Raw genomic sequence first — 15,467 nt, forward strand, 5'->3', positions numbered from 1 at the left:
GGCAAGCATGATGGGACGAGTGTGCTTCAAGAAGGGGGAAATATGTCAAGGGGGGCTAAGGACAATGTGTTTTTTACTGTAAGACCATTTTGAAAATTTAAATATTCACTGTATTCTTTGATCCCACCTAATATTCAACACATATGGAGCAAAGCACTCTTGTGGGAGGTGAGGAGGAGGACAGCCAGCTGGGTGGCTGCTCTCAGTCACATCTATTTTAAGTAGCCCCAGCTTGTGTCCTGCTCCTACAAAGAAGAAGTGAGTTGCAAAAATCCTTCAGCTGGTGAGTGGCTGACCCAAGTCTGTGATCCAGAGAATATTCTTCCAAACTCTGGGGTCACTCTAGCCTATCCACTATTCCTCCAACCTGGAAGTGTTATAAGGTCTTATTGTGAATAAGAATTTGAGAATAAACATGGATACCATTGAGCATTTATGCAACATTTTATATATAATTTTAGGGTGTTCAAAGATCTCCTTAAGTTGGAATTTTGGTCCATAGATGGAATGTTAAGTAACTTGGCAGAGGAAAATAACACCGATGTATTCAAAATACTCATCAGTTTCAAGTTCAATAACTTCTCATTGCCTTCTTCAGAAAAGAAGTCTTGGTTCTCTTGGAAAGTGATGACGTGCAGAGGCCAGAAGGTGAAAGCTATCTGTCCTTTCCTGAGTCGGCTGGGTCACTGGCATCTTGGCTTCCTCCCTCCTTTCCTCCTTCTTCGATGGCTACTTCCTGGAGTTTCTCTTCCTCTGCTTCTCTCCTTTGTCCTTCCTTCCTTTCTGTATCATTTTTGGTTTCATCATTTGAGTCCTCTTAGTACATGTTGATTTTATGGGTCACTGTCTTAGTCACATTCTTGTCACTGAGACACAGTACCCAGCCTCCACAAATTAAAGGCAGAGCAGTTAAGGTTGGCTATGTGTTCAGTCCATGGTAGGTCAACTCCAAGGCAGGAAGGGCATGGTGGTAGAAGGGCCTGGCAAAAGAAAACTGCTCACTTCATGGGGGGCAGGAAGTAGAGAAAGAAAGGAGGAACCAGAGAAGGAGATACACCCTTCCAGGCTACACCCCCAGTGAGCCATTTTTATTGACAAGACCCCACAAAACTGTAAGTCAGTGTGTCATCCCTATGACCCATTTACTTCCAAAAGTCCTGCCTATGAGCACATAAGGCCTTCAGGGGACACTCTTGATCCAAACCTTCACAGTTAGTTTTGGTGACATCAGGAAGAGTTAACCAGACAAAGCCCACTTGTGATAATGGACGGAGAATCCATCCTCTGGTCTTTTGCTGTGAGATCCAAAGCCCATGTCCCGGGTTGGAGCTCAGCCTCTGAGACTCCTTTGTTCTCTATCTTTGCACATGTTCTTGCCCTTGGTCCAGCCAGCTTCTCACTCATAAAATGAGCATCCTGCCTCCAAGGATGTGGGAGGTTCCTGAATGAACTAGCTGCTGTCAGATGTCAAAAAGACGTTTCACTGAGGAGGGGTCTGGCTCATTCCCTTTGGAGCCAAAAACAAGAATTAGCGAGTGTCGGGCTGGGGATTTAGCTCAAGGGCAAAAAGCGCCTGCCTGGCAAGTGCAAGGTCATGAGTTTGGTTCCCGGTACCGGAGAAAAACCAAAAAAAAAAAAAAAAAAAAAAAAAAAAAGAATTAGCGAGTGTCAGTGAAAACTGAAGGAAAATAGAATTTGGTTTAAGAAAAAGGAGCTCTTTTCCTGGGCTGTCCAACAGTGGAATAGGTTCTCTCCAAAAATACCAAGCTCTAAACAAAGAAATACTAAGCTCTTTGTCACTAGAATTATTCAAAATGAGGCAAAAAAAAAAGGAGAAAGCCCTGATACTCATAAATACCACAAAGGTTGTTCTAGCTGGGATGGCCATGCACACATGTAACTGGACTACTCCAGAGACTGAGACAGGAAGATCACAAATTGAAGCCCAACCTGGGGACCTTAGTGAGACTCTGTCTCAAAATAAAATTTAAAAAAGGCCGAGAATGTAACTCAGAGGTGGAGAACTTGTCTAGCCTGAGGAAGCCCTGGGTTCTGTCCCTAGTACTGCACCCCAGAAAGTAACTCTAAACATTATGGACATACAAATGTTGACCACTGACCCTCCCTATCCCAAGACCTAGCACTGGTGCTGTCTTAATGCACTTGGGTTTACATACCCACACTTCCTATTTTCTATTTTCTTTCCCAAGGTCTTCCTAGCTACTGAACTTCATAGATCTTTACAGGAAGAGGCTTATCAGGAGGTTAGACAGTAGAACTCTAGTCTGAATTGGCAAACATAGTCTGTGGCACTGAGGAACTGGCCCCCACCTCGCACATACTCGCATGTGGATGCAGGACAAAGGTGAAGCACAATGAGTCACGCGTGGGCCATGCAGGGATCCCCCAGAGGAAGAGCAGGAGGAGGGAGAAGAGAGTTGGCTCTGCCTGGGCAGAGCACAGCAAGGAGGTCCGAGGATGGAGGAGCTGCCGCCGCTGGAGGTTTCTGTGGGATTTGGTGAATGCAAGATATGTTCCACTCTCCCTTTTTACCCCTAGGATCATCAGCTCACTCAGGCTTGTGTATCAGGTGGTCAGCTTCAGTATCACAGCCACATTTGGGTAGAAGAGGGGAAACATAAGGTGTCAGCTGGCTTCCGAGTCACAAGTGTAAAATGGGACCACAGATGGTGCTCACCTGAGAGCTGAGGAAGGCAATGTGGACAACGCCTGACACACACCAGGTGTCTTTAGTTGTGACTGCCTCAGGGTCCTGAGTCAGCACAAAATGCTGGCCTTTTGTGGTCATTTTGACTTCAGGGAGGAGCCAGAAGTCACACAGTGCCAGATCCGACAAACACAGGACACACTGCCATGTTTTTACAAGGCTGCCTTGTCAGCGGATGGCACCTGGCGGCAACAGTCTCATACTTTTATTGGCACCTTGTAACGATGCTCAAGAAAGAGTACTTACAGAACTGCTTCAGAAAATGGCAAGAGCCATGGGATAAATGTGGAGAGAATTTTGAGGGGGACTCATGGCTGTGAGTCTTTTACTATATATAGGAAATTCTTTTTATTTAAACTTTCACCATGCTGTTTGATCACCCTTTGTAACAGGGACTCACAAGCTTCCTGATGGTCTGAGCTCCCCTGGGCATATGAGGCCATCTTTTCCTACAGCTGCTGCGCATTTCTGTCTGAAATGAGCAGGTGTCGAGGTTTCCTGAGCGTTGGGATTGGGGTTTGCTTTGGTGGGGGAAGTGAGCAGGCTCAGCCTCCGCATCCAACACTTTCCTTACTTCTCTTGATCTTTCCTGCCCCACGTCTAGTGCAGGAAGGCCTCAACTAAATGTGTCACTCAGACTTTTCACTACCAAACCTCAGGAGCATTTTCTTCACAGAGATAAAGCAACCCAGTGCCATGTCTAGCTCTGAGAGGCATTTGTTTTCTGACTTTTGTTTTGGCAGACAGAATGATCATCAAATCCTGGATTCATTTCTAAAAAGCCAGAGGTCCCAAGTGGTGGGAGGACACAAGATTTCCCTTTGATGTGAATTTATTTTAGAGTATCATTAATGAATCAGCCATGTCAAAGTTCACCTAGGCTACTGACTTTTGCCTTCTTTACTTGGAACGAAATAATGAGCCAAGTCTAGTGTTGGCCCATTGTAATGCCAGAGACACTCAGAAGGCTGAAGCAGGAGGATCCCAAGTTCAAGGTCATGCTGGGCAACTTGGAGAGACCTGTCTGAAAATAACAATAAGAAAAGAAGGGATGGAGAAGTAGGTCAGTGGTAGAGTGCTTGCCTAACATGAACTAGGTCCCAGTACTATTAGCGATAAAATAATAAAAGAAACCAAACCAAGCAAAATAAAGACAAAACAGTATTGAATCCTTGGGTTAGGAGAAAGTAGGTTTCCTAAGGGAAGAAGCCTCAATGGTGTGGGAAGTGGTCTTGAATTACTTGGAAGAATAGATCATGCATTTGGTGGGTTGAGAATAGGGAATGGAGGAGGCGATGGTGGATATGGGCATATGTGAGCTAATGTCCCCACTCTGGTCATTTCCAGGACAGGGGAGCTCACCCCATGATGCCTCCAACCGCCATCCTGTGAGCCACAGACATCTTTGCTCAGACATTTGGCTTAATTCTTGGCTGAACACCCTGAAAACTCAAGCTGACCATACTTGAGAATCTCTTCATATGGCATTTTGAAATCCAGTTTTGTGTGACTGGGAAGCTGACCGGAGAGAGAGAAACAACCCCAGGAAGTCTCTGTCCACACTGGCCGCCACTGGGAACTTGAAATTGTCTTTAAAGCAACAGAGAAATCAGCTCCGTGAGAGAATCATTTCATTGTTTTTGAAAATTCAGTTAGAAGTAATAATAGTAAATGTTAAACAATATAAAAGATACCAATAAGAAGAGTAGCAGTAAATACAGAATATCCTTTACCAACTGAATATTTAGCACATCACTCTCTTTGATTATAATAAAGATAATCTCTGGCGTACAGTGGGCACTTAGCGTGTTCTGAAACTTTTCTAGGACCTTCACTGTATTAAACCATTTATTTCTCAAAGCATCCTCCCCAAGGTATACGCAAATAGTGTCTTCACTCTATAGAAACCGAGGTGCAGAGCAGTTAGAAGGAGGCAGCAGCGTATTGAATTGTTGTAGCACAGCTACCTTTGGTAGATTTTCTCCTCTCCCATGCCTGGAGAAATGCAGGTGGGGTCCCGCGCTCAGCACAGCTCCCATCGCTGAAGCAGCAAAGCTCAGTGTCGACCTCTGGTTGCCTTCTAGGCTGGCTGGCATCTACAGTTACATGGTGGTCTGGCTGGACCTGTCCTCATCACCTTCAGCATCTCAGAGGGATTTTTAGCAACCTTAGCACCTGTGGGCTCAATGACTTAGAGACAGGGATAGAAAGGAAGGTGAGGTTGGGACCTCTCCCACTGTCCTTCTTCTTGCTCTCATCTTTCTTTCTGTATCCCTGACAATCCATCAGGAAGACAGTTTGATGATGAAAAAGGTAGAATAGAAGCTAGAGAGGTACATGTAGGGTCAAAATGTGGCCTTTCAATTTGAGGATCCACCAAACGCCCTAGATCCCCCAAACCATGTTTGAATAGCTTCTTTATCTCAGCTTTGCTGCCACCTCTATCACATAGTAAATCATGGAAGAAAGTCTATTTCTGTGTCCTCCTTCTATTCCTGCCAACGCATTCGGTCAACTCTCCCTCCCCTGTCCCCCATTTGATTATTATAGCTGGATTATGTTATTATTCAGGAAGGCAAATACTTTCACCTTTGGGGAGAAATTCTTGGCTAATCTCATGTATTTAGTCATCCAAATGAACTTGCAAAGGGTTTTGGCATACACTCCTCCCCTGACCTCGCACCTCACTAAAACAATCCCTGGCATTTTGTTTTAAAGTTGCACGACATCGAAACAATTGGGAAACAATGACATCCCAACAATGTTGGATCTCTTTATGAAACAAAGCCCTTTCTGCGTGCCTTTTAGGCATGTGTAGGAACACCCTGCTTGTGGGAACTATATATTTTATATGAAGATTTTTGCCCTAAGCATTTAATTAAAATTGTTGCTATTGAAACTGACTCTTTTTATTGTCAGACCACTCTTTGTTGCTGTTTAAGAAAGCTATTGATTGGTGAGTGTTTTATTTGATATTTGGCAATATAACAGGGCTTTTTATTGGGTTTTGAAATTTTTTCCGTGGTTTCCTCTGTGTTTCCTAGATAGAATAGTTTGTCATCTGCAAATGATATTTTTCTTCCTTTTCATGTGTATTTGTCTATTTGTTTTTGTTTTACAAATCTTTATGTTGCCTAGAGTGTCCAGAAAAAAATGTTAAGTATTAATAGTGACAGTGAACATCACTGTCTTATTTAAATTGCAATGAAAAATGCACTTGCAGTAAGTCACTATAGTATCACTCTGCATGTGGCTTTGAGGTAAATAAACTTTAGAATTAAAAAAAAATTCCCCCTATATTCCAAATTTTCTGGAGGGATTTTTGCTACGTAGATGTTGATTGTTTTTGTATGCCTTTTATGAATCTTGTTATACATTTTTACTTTGGGCATAAATGAACTATTTTATATTTTACTCTTAGCACGAGTCCTGTGGAGGATTATTCTTTTAATTAATACTCAAATTAACTAGTGGGGATTTCTGCATTTGTGATTCTCAGTGAGGTTAGTCTATAGCTGTGTTTTCATTACCATTTTGATTATATATTGTATTACCAGGATTATAGCTTCAAAGAATTAAGTAAAAAGCAATTCACGTTTGTCTATGTCCTGTGGCAAATATAACATAGTATTACCAATTTTGTCCACCTTAAAAACCTGACTATTTCTGTGAGGTTGAGTCAGGAAGATCACTAGCTTGAGCTTAGCCTGGACACTTTTGTGACTTAGGAGCCCCTGTGTCAATAAAAAATAAAAAAGTGCTGAGGAAGCCCCTAGGATCAATGCCCAGTATCACAAAAGCAAAACAAAACAAATGTACTATTAAAACTGCTCCTTGAATCTCTTTTAGAGATAATGTCTTTAAATATTGCCCTTTGACATTTGAATCTAACCTTCTGTTTCTTCAGTTGATCTGGTAATTTATATTCCTGAAAATACCGGTCATTGTACTAACACGTAAGCTAAGCATGTGTGTGTGTGTTTGTGTCTGTGTGTGTGTCTCCCTCTGTGTGGTTGTATTTACCTGGTTTACCCTTTAGTTTAAAAATAGTCCTCATGCGAATGTGTATCTGATAACATCCGAAATACATAAAGAACTCCTCCACTCAACAGCAAAACCACCAAGGGACTTGACTGACAAACGGGCAAAGGGCTTGAACAGACATTGCTCTAAGGAACGGTCCTAGGTCTGTGAGACGGTGCTTGCGAGCGGAGAAGTGCAAGTCAAACCCATACTGAAAGAGCACTTCGCGTGTCAGAGTGGCTCTTATACCCACATGCAAAGGTGTGGATGAGGCTGTGGAGAGAAGGGACCTTTTGTACACCACTGTTGGGAGTGTGAACGGGCACCGCCACCGTAAATAGTGGAAATACTGCGTGATCTGGCAACTCCATTTCTGGATAAACATCCAAATGAACTCAAGTCAAGATGTCACAGGTATCCACATGCCTATGCTTAGTGCAACGTTATTTCTACACCTAAGAGGGAAATAGCTTGTGAGCATTGATAGACAAAGGAGAGTAGTACTGCAGAGACATACACTGGAAAGTCTTCTGCCCCCCAAGAGAAAAAATTCTCACTATTTGTGACATGGACAAAGTTGGAAGACAGTAGACTATGTGAAATCACCTGGACACCCAAAGCCCAAGGCCACATGACCCATAACCTGAGAGTCTATCGAGAAGGAGCGGGTGTGAAGTGGTGGTGGGTGCCCGGGGCTAAAGGGATGGGAAGCAGTGGGGAGGTGCTGGTCACAGGATGCGAAGTTTCAGTTAGGTAAGGTGCACAAGTCTGAAGGATCTCCCGTGTGGCAGAGTTCACAATACTGTGCTGTATACTAAGGAGTGTGCTAGCGGGGGTTGGAAGTGCACCCTGTAATCCCAGCACTCTGCGAGGCAGAGGGAAAGGATGGCAAATTCGAGCCCAGCCTGGGCAACTTCGTGAGACATTGTCTCAAAATTAAAAAAAAATTTTTAAAAAAATGTAAGAAGGACTAGGGATATAACTCAGTGGGAAACCCCTGAGTTTCATCCCTAGCATCAGATAAATACACATACGTGTGCGCGTGATAAGAGGGTAGGTCTTAGATTGAATGTGTTTTTTATTTATTTATTTTTTGAGACAGGGTCTTTACTTATTTTTTGTACTAATCCAAGTCCTTGAAGACTTATTTTTGGGGATTTCACATGTTAGCTAATGGAATGGGAGCAGCCCAGGCTGATCCTCAGGCTCAAAATGATCTTCCTGCCTCAGCCTCCCGAGTGCTGGAATTACAGATGTGTGCCATGAAGCCCAGCTTGTTAACTATTTTTATAACCAAAAAGAGAAAAAGTAGGAACAAAGAAAAAAGAAAAAAATGAAAGGGTGGGAAAGAAAATATTTGGAGGTGAATGATATGTTTACGTCAAACACCATGGTGATAGTTTCGTGGGTGTGTTCTTATCTACAAACTCATCAAAATATAGACGTTAAACATACACAGGTTTTGAAGTGTCAACTGCACTTCAAAAATGTAGTAAAAAATAGTTCATACATCTCGATTTCTTTCTTTTTCCTATCTAATATTATTTGGAGTTCATTCTCTCAGTTTGATTTATTTTTTATTTTTTATTTTTATTTTTATTTTTTTTATTTTATTTTTTTTTGTTTTTTTCTCTGGTACGGGGAACTGAACTCACGACCTTGCGCTTGCCAGGCAGGTGCTTTTGCCGCTGAGCTAAATCCCCAGCCCCTGATTTATTTTTTAAATACCAACATAGTGAATACCAATTACAGCTACAAATGTGTCCACTCCTGATGTTAATGCTTGGTGCATATAAACTCATTTAAACCTCAGAATCATTTTATTAGGTAGATGTTATTTTCCTCACTTTACAAATAAGTAAATGGACGTCCAGAGAGGTGATAGGACTTGCCCAAATTCCCTGAAGGTGGAAACCAAGATAGAATATTGTCTGCACAGCCTGGGTACATGGTACAAGATGAGTAACAACTCCGTGACTTTTCAAAAAAGCACAAGAGTTGATATTATTGAAAGGGGTAGCCGAGGAATACAGTGATAAACAGGACTGCTAAATAGTTAAGTGGCCTGCCTTTCTGGAATATTGGCCCAGGGAACTTTTACATTCATTCATTCACCCATTCGATGGACTAGTTGATAAATACCTGCCAAATATTTATTATTCTCCTTACAAAGGTCTAAGCACTAATCCAAATCCTTGAAGACTTATTTTGGGGGGATCTCCCATGTTAGCTAATGGAATGGGAGCAGGGGAAAAATAAGCATGGCGAAAGTTCTTGCCACACAGTATAGTGTATCTGGATAAACAGTCCCCTCAGTTCGACCGTGCTTGTGTGCCTCTGGTTGGTTGTGTTTATTCTATAGTTTCTCTCCTTCTGCAAATATTTATTGAGTATCTAATACCTGCTGGGTCCTAGAGTAGATGTTAGGAGACAGACAGACTCCACATGAGGAGCCCGAAGCTTGAGGAGGCTGAAGCTGTCGGGGTGGTAGAGTTGAACACGCACTTCCTGTTCGCCTCCCACCGAGAACAAAGCATCGCTGCGTGGTGCAGTTCTAGGACCCTGCGCAGACCGGGAGTCAAACCACGTATGCCGAGCGAATCAAGGATGCTGTTCGCAGGCTTCCAGGGAGGTGACCATTTCAGAAAATCCCTTTCATCAAAAGCTTGCTCGGAGAAAAGATGAAATCGACCTCATTGCCCACAGGGAGCTGGGACATTTAGCCGGTACCAGGAGACCTTTAAGTCATGACGCGCACACCCCGGGCGCTCTCAGATTGAAAGAGACAGGCGACCCGGTGGCTTTGCCTGGGCCTCACCTTCCGCTCCCGTCACCAAGGCGAACTCAGCTGCAGACGGGACCCGCTGCCTTCAACACGGGCCTTGCATTAGATGTGTGTCAACAGAGATTAGCTCAGCACCCCCACACCGCTATTTGCCATTTGTTAGGCCACCTTCGCCCACCCCGTAATCTAATCTTAGCCGGAGCGATGCGTCTTCCAGGTTAAATGTATTAAAGGAGCCGGGGGATGTAGGCTGTTCCAGGAGGCCGTGGCTTCTCCCTTTCTGACAAGCTTGACCCGAGCTCCGAAACCCCGGCCCCCAGGAGACGCCAGGGGTCAGAACCTGGTTGGTGTAGACGAGAGACAAACGCTAACAGAGAGAGACGAGAGGATATTGGAAACATATTCTCCAGGCCTCCGCGCCTTAGAAATCCGAGAAGAACACCAGGCGACAAGTTAAAGCTTTCACTGCTGGGAAGGCTTTTCCTGCCCATGTTTCAACAAGAACTTGATAAAGATATTGGTGGGGGTGGAGGGGAGGGGAGGAGACATCCAGAGTCCAAAGCAGATGGGAAGTCGGGAAGAGCGATGCTCTGACATCCTGTGCAGGAATTTGGTGGGGGTGGGGGGCGACTTTCCAAAGCACGGATCTGTTCTTTTAATCATGTGATTATTTTTTTTTTAGGCAAATAAATGTTTCGTCGGCAAATCCTGCTTTTCCTTTTCCTCTTTTGTTCCTTTGAACCCCTGCCTAGGTGCAGGAAGACGTCTGTATGGTTTTCTGCTATTCGCACCCAATTCTAGCAGGGTGAGATAAAAGATTCTCCTTTTGCCTCCAAACATGCATTTAAGTCTCCAGCACCTGAAGTTGTTCTCCGGTATTTTTCCTGCTCCCCAACTCTGCCCCCGCCTCCTCCATTTCTGCAGATCATGTTGCTGGCTTTATTTCTCACCGTGAGCATCCCCAAACTGCATTCACTCAAGTTTGTGAACCACTACCTCGGGGCAGCCAGAATCGTTTTTAAAACACCAGAAGGTAGATTTAAAAAAAAAACATGCAGTCAGAAAAGCCGAGATTCCAACAATCCATCTAATGAATTGTCACATGCTAAACACATTGTGTAAGGGTGTCCTTGAGCAAACAAACATAGTCACCTCCCTTCCCCCTCCCTTGGGTGGGCAGTATCTGGATTTCTAACACCATAAATTAGTTTTCCTCTTTTTCATACCTGACCTAAGTGAAATGTTAAGGTGTACACTCTCTTGTGTCTTACTTTCACAGAGATCATCCATGCTACTATGGGTAATTCAATATTTAAAACAAAAACAAAAAACAAAACTCCGTTTAAAATTCATTGTGTGGGCTGGGTGTGCTGGTGTCAGACTGTGATCCCAGCACTTGGTAAACTGAGGCAGGAAGACTTCCGTGAGTTCGAGGCCAGCCTGGGCTACACAGTGAGATCAATGACAGCCTGGACTGCAGACTAAGGCCCTATCTTGAATCAAAACAAAACAAAACCAAATCAATAAAATTCATTGTGTGGCTGTATCCTAATTATTTCCCCAGTCTACTAATAATTTGAGATTACAGGTGAGCACCACCAGACTCAGCCGTTTAGGAGATCTTAAAAACACGACTACTATGAACAGTTCAGGTCACATCTCTTGCTATGAATCAGAATTATTTTTCAAATCACAAAAATCGACTTGATCCCCTCTTTCAAATGCTTCAGTGGATCTTTCTTGCTTTTCAGACAAAAATCAAAAAACCTTCAAGAGTCTGGGAATCTGGTCTCTGCTGTCTTCTTTGTCTCCAAAATGGGTATCAAAGGGGCAACTGTTCCACGTCTGGGAAGACTATAGATGAAAGTAGCAGGAGACAACAGGGAGAGCAGGGGACTGAGGCAAATTGGAGGAGCCAGAAGTAGCTGAAGGCTGACGTCAGCAAACGTGGGGACCCTGTAGCCAAATTTTACCCATTTAAAAAGTTATTTAAAAGTTTTTATGTTTGGGCAAATTCTCCAGTTTTGAAATCCTGACCATTATCCAAATGTTTTTGATATTACTTGAGTAAAAAAAAAAAAAAAACAAACAAACAAAACATTTCTAAGGGCTGCATCTGGCTTCTGAATCCACTGTTTGGAATCACAGGCCCTACTCCCCCTTCTAGAACATTCTCCATCACAACTTCCTGCACAGCTCATGGATTGATTTCTTCTGTCTGAAATACTGTATTCCTATAGACTCCTTAGCTTACTCAGGAAGCCCCATGTGGAATCTCAAGGTGAGTAAAGGAATCTCTGTACATTCCAGGGGCATCTTCTTCCTCTTCATCGCAGCACCTAGACTCCTGGCCAGTACACACACGTAGAAGGTGCACAATACATAGTGCGTGACTGAAGAAATATCACTCAGTGCCTGGCATTGCATTTACATATCTGCCTCTTCTATGATAGCAAAAGGGATCCTGTCATTCTCTTGCTTAAAACCTGCTCCAAACCCTTAACAATTTCAAGAGTAAATATTAGAATCTCAAATGCTTGCAAACAGGGCCCAGGTGCATGAGAAATGCCGACAGCAGAGTAAGGGATGCCCTAGGGAGTGGCAGGGATTGCGGCAAAATAAAAGCATGTGACAGGTTTGTGATCTAACAGAAAGGGGCTGAATCTTCATTGCTCATCACAATACCTGGAATGGGGTAGTTCCTCATTGAGCACACGCTCCTTTCTTTTCTATGGCAAACTCGCTCCGTGTTTCCGAAGGATCAGCACGACAACTGCTGTGTGAGGTGGTGTTCAGAATCCTGGGGCCTGAGAGGATGGCCCCACATATGTGGCATTTGAACTGAGTGTTAAATGATGAGACAGCTCTGTGTCAAGGAAGAATATCTCAGGAAGAGAGAAGTTCATGAGCCCAGCCCAGGGGCAGGAGCCACCTTGGCATGTTAGTGGGGCAGAAGGGAGGCTGACCGATGGGAGCTGAACTGAGGAGGCACGGCAGTGGGGGTCTGAGTGCGCTCGGCTGCAGCGGATGGAGTCTCACGGGCCTGCTGTGGCGTAAGTGCTTTCTTCTGAGTCACACAGGACCTTTGGTGGTGACTCAGCTTCCCTTGATTGTCCTGTGATTCCTGGCTTCTGCTTCCCATATCGCTGCTCTTACTCTTTCCCCCAGGCCTGGGCCTCACCCTGCCCCACTGAATCACTCCAGGGGAGGGGGCTGGACTGAGTCAGTTACTAAAGATCTACGTGTGACTGGGACACATATTCAGTAGAGATATCTGCTACCTCTCTGCTTCATGTGTATGTACACATGTGATGGTTTGGATTACAAACATCTGCAAAGGCTCCTGTGTGTTCAGGGATGGGCATTTGGAAGGTGACCAGACCATAAGGGCTCTAACCTCACTGGTGGATTAATCTCCAATGGAGGAGGGGGCTGTCAGGAGGTGGGGCATGATTGGAGAAAGTCCATCACCAGGGTCAGAACCTGTAAAGGTATACTCTTGTCCCCAGCCTCTTTACTTTTCTCTCTTTCTCTTGCTCTTGCTTTGTTTCCTGGCTGTCATGAGTTCAGCAGCTTTCCTCTACTGCATCCTCTCCCTCTGTGTTCCTGCCTTGGGCCAGCTGACCATGGACTGCATCCCCTGAAACTGTAAGCCAAAATAAACCTTTCCTTTTTAAAACTGCTTACCTCAGTTCTTTGTCACACTCAGGAAAAGCTAACACAATATAATACATATCACATCTCACTATTTTCCTATTGTCTATCTATAATGTATATACTTATAATTATGATTGTTGATCTATTGAGGGATCAGTCTACCTATTTATCTCTCTGTGTCTGTCTCAGACTTTCTTTCTCTCCCACTCCTCTCTCTCCTGCACAGGGGATTGAACCTAGGGCTTTGTGTATGCTAGACGAGCACCCCACCACTAAACTACAGCCCCAGCCCTTTTTATAAAAATATTTTTATTTAGAGGCAGGGTCTCACTATGTAACAGAGGCTGGTCATGAATTCATGATCCTCCTGTCTCAAGCTCCTGAATAGTCAGGATTACAAACATATGTCACTGAACCTGGCTTTTCTACCCCTTTTTAGTTAACCAAAATGAAAATCCAAAAAATGTTAAAATGATGTCTTTACCTTTCCTATCACAGCAACTGAGATTTAACATTTAAATAGCACTGAAAAAGGACCTGGTAGAAAAACTAAGTCTCACTGAGTTAAAGACCTTATTTTGCTATCATCTGCAATACTACAATGAATAAACAAGTGTTTAACTCTTTTAGCGTGTTTATATCTCTTTCCTTAGGAAAAATTCCTGGGAGTATGATTGCTTTGTCAAGTAATATTCCATTTTAAAATTTTCAATACATGTTGTGAAATTGTTTCCATAAAGATTATACCAATTCAGACTCTCTGAAGAGCATTTATTCATTTATTCTGAAAAAGCCACCTAAAAGGCAAAAGAAACCCTGGAAAGAATTTTAGCTTCATAGATGTTAAATAAAGGGTTAAGTGCTCTTTATAGAAAGTAAGCAAATAAAAAAAAATGTAAGATAAGCAAAACAGTAAAATTAAAAGGGAAAATAAAATGGAATTGAAATGTGGACTAATAAATGAAAGAGAATGAAAAACTCACTAATGAGTATTTTAAACATATATATTCACACACATTAGTTACCAAAGAAATGCAAGCCATAATTGCAATATTTTACCCACAGATTTACAATTAAAACCTACTTACCATTCTGATGAAATGGACATTCATATAATGCTGATGGCAATCTGAGCTGATATAAGCTTAATGACAGCATTTTGACACTACGTATCAAAACCCTTAAAAGCATTCATGTGCTTTCAATGGGTAATTTTTCTTGCAGGATTTTTTTCTGGAAAAATAAACATGCCAAAATATTTTGCCACTAACTTATTCATTGTACTGTTGGAAATAATAATAAAATTAGTACGGTGCAGCCATCATGGAAACCAGTACAGAAGTTTCTCGAAAAATCAAAAATAAAACTGCCACATGATCCAGTTAATGGGATCAAAAAGCAAAATCGCCTACAGGGTGATCTCTATTTAAAGCACACAGTGGCTCTCAGCTTATGCAACAGTTTTAACTTTGTGAAGTCTTGCATAATTCCACTTTTGCATAAGTCCCAAAGCTTATTTGTAATCACTGCATGTTTTAAAGTTGCAAAATTCTTGATGTACTTTTTGCTTGCAGTCATCAACTGTTATTCAAATTTTTAGTTCAAGTATCTGAGTACCCAGAGTTCACACAACAGGAAGCAAAACATTTTTGCATATCCCCAACGTACTCCACTCAATGTTGGTGGCTACAGAAGTGTTTGTTAAACATTTGATGAATTTATTTGTAGAAGGATGTGATAGTTTTGCTGATGTTTCATTAGATTTTTCAGGTTCCCCATCTTCCCCAAATGCAGTAGGCAATCTCTGACTTTGTGATTGGTTGGAGACCTTTGACAAATTCTAGTGGATGAGTCATGAATTTTTTGAGTGAGGCATTTAATTGCTTGTGTGGGACCATCAGAATTCTTTTTCCTCTGTCCTTGTGAACAATCACTCCTTGGCATCCCAAGAAGACTGGTTTCAGGATATTCTGTCCATTCTGAAATTTGTGTATGCTTAGTTCCCTTATACAAAATGGTGAAGTGTTTGCATATAACCTATGTACCCTCCCCTGTGTATTTTAAATCACTTCCAGATTATTTATGATACCTGAAGCAATTTAAACATTATATACACAGTCTGTACACGTTCAGTGCTGTGTAATCCACCCTATCCCAAGAGTTTCAATCTGAAGTTGGCTGAATATACATATTTGGAAGCTGCAAATACAGAAAGCCATCAGTTCCAAGTGATAGTTCCTCCATTACCCTTATTCTTACAGTGAGGATGAAACA

The 15,467-nt window shown here is 42.7% G+C and overlaps 1 long non-coding RNA gene across 1 annotated transcript; it reads right to left on the reverse strand.

The window, feature by feature from the left end:
* Positions 1-1,645: 1,645 nt before the first annotated feature.
* On the reverse strand, positions 1,646-14,574 carry LOC102026603. Its single transcript, XR_262862.1, has 3 exons — positions 14,282-14,574; positions 4,696-4,918; positions 1,646-3,752 (listed from the first exon to the last, which is right to left on the reverse strand). It is a non-coding gene; the product is annotated as an uncharacterized LOC102026603 (long non-coding RNA).
* Positions 14,575-15,467: the final 893 nt, after the last annotated feature.

Source organism: Chinchilla lanigera, unplaced genomic scaffold (assembly GCF_000276665.1).
Source record: "Chinchilla lanigera isolate Chin_1 unplaced genomic scaffold, ChiLan1.0 scaffold00054, whole genome shotgun sequence".
Lineage (NCBI taxonomy): Eukaryota > Metazoa > Chordata > Mammalia > Rodentia > Chinchillidae > Chinchilla > Chinchilla lanigera.